The following is a 1,703-nucleotide window of genomic DNA, read 5'->3' on the forward strand; positions in this document are numbered from 1 at the left end:
CAAATTAGAGTTAAAAAAATATAAATTGGAAAACTTGAGACTCCAGCAAGAGATAGAAGATGCTGGAGCTGCATTAAGAGAAGTCATTAAGAAGCCACATAGGGAGGCAGATCACTCCGAGTGCCAACTAGAAATAGCGAGGCTAAAAAGTAAGTTAGGAGAGCAGCAGGCCCTGGTATCCGCAGTAACACGGGGAGCCATAAAAGAGACAGCAGAAGGGGAAAAGGGGGAAACAGATTGGGAAGAGGAAGGAAGTCAGTATAATCTCCAGGAGAGTGGTGGAGGATGCAAAATCATTTACCGGTGCATGCAATCGCTGATAGAGGGACCCATTCAAGGATTGACCCTATGACTGGTTTGGCCCCAAAGATTGGTCGGAAGTGGGGTTTCGACATGATGGTAGCGGGAGACCAGTAGTCTTTGTTGTCTTAAAAGGGGGCAGGCAACAGATTATGCTTATCGATACTGGTTCAGCTGTTACCATCATCCACACCCCATACCCTGAATGCCATGCGGCAGCAAGCAAGGGTTATATGACTCTTAAAGGGTTTAACGGTGATACAACCACCGCGTATACAGGGAAGGCCACTGAACTTCAGTTGAAAGGCCTCACCTGTAAGGTCCCAGCATCGATGCTGATGACCACCCCCGATGGAAGGGGAATTTTAGGGACTGATGTGTTGGATCAGTATGGCACGGTGGTCGATTATAATCAGGACTGTGTTTGGATGGGATTGGGAGATAAGGCAGAAGTGATCGCTTCTCGGCCTTTTGGCTAAGATCATGCGTAACTGACCTGACAGGGGAGTAACCACCATGACCCCAGGGTGGTTCTCCCTGGATCAGGAAGGTATATGCTTGCTTTTTAGAAATAGGAGGTGGGTAGGGTGGCTTGACCCATCCACCTCCACGGAGGTGTGTGGGGGGCCTGACCCATCCACCTCCATGGCACGAACCTGGTATTGCAGTACTTCCAGGAACGGTGCAGTGGCTCTAGGCCTTTTGGCTAAGAGCATTGGCGCAGAGTGATCCTTGATGTGTGCAAGGTGACCTCTGGCGTTTGTGATTTGACAAAGAATTGGAACGATTGGCTACGAATTTTAAAAAAAAAGATAAGGCAGAAGTGAGAAATTTCAGATGCTCACTCAGTTTTTACTATTAAAAAGCCATCTGAGCATGACACTCAAGGAAAATGAAGCTGTGGCGAAATTAATTCGGGAACACCTAGCGGTGTTTGCCACATGCAAGCATGACTGTGGAAAAATGGCAGGCGAGGAATCTATTGAGGGACCCCCCCCCCCCCCCAACTCCAGTCAGTCGAGGAGGCGGGAGCTCGGAGCAGCGCGAGTCCGGGGTCGGCGAGAGGCCTATAAAGGCCAGCGGGAGTCGAGCGTTCGAGCAGTCAGTCGAGGAGGCGGGAGCTCGGAGCAGCGCGAGTCCGGGGTCGGCGAGAGGCGTACCGGTGCAGCTACAGGGAGAAGGCAAAGAAAGAAACAAAGGTGACGTCACAGCCTAGGGGGTAAGTGATTGGTGAGTAGTTTTTCTTTTTCTTCTTATATTAGTCAGTAACTTTTAACATTGTTATTGCCAATTTAAGTGTATCTAAGGGTTAAGTCATGGCAGGAGAGCTCGGTCGGGTGTTATGCTCCTCCTGTACCATGTGGGAACTCAGGGACACTTCCGGTGTCCCTGATGACTACGTG

At 49.9% G+C, this 1,703-nt stretch overlaps 1 pseudogene; it reads left to right on the forward strand.

Moving 5' to 3' along the window:
* Nucleotides 1–755: 755 nt before the first annotated feature.
* LOC139263578 (U2 spliceosomal RNA) lies at nt 756–993 on the forward strand (annotated as a pseudogene).
* The last annotated feature ends 710 nt before the right edge of the window (nt 994–1,703 follow it).

The sequence above is a fragment of the Pristiophorus japonicus genome, chromosome 4, assembly GCF_044704955.1.
Source record: "Pristiophorus japonicus isolate sPriJap1 chromosome 4, sPriJap1.hap1, whole genome shotgun sequence".
Lineage (NCBI taxonomy): Eukaryota > Metazoa > Chordata > Chondrichthyes > Pristiophoridae > Pristiophorus > Pristiophorus japonicus.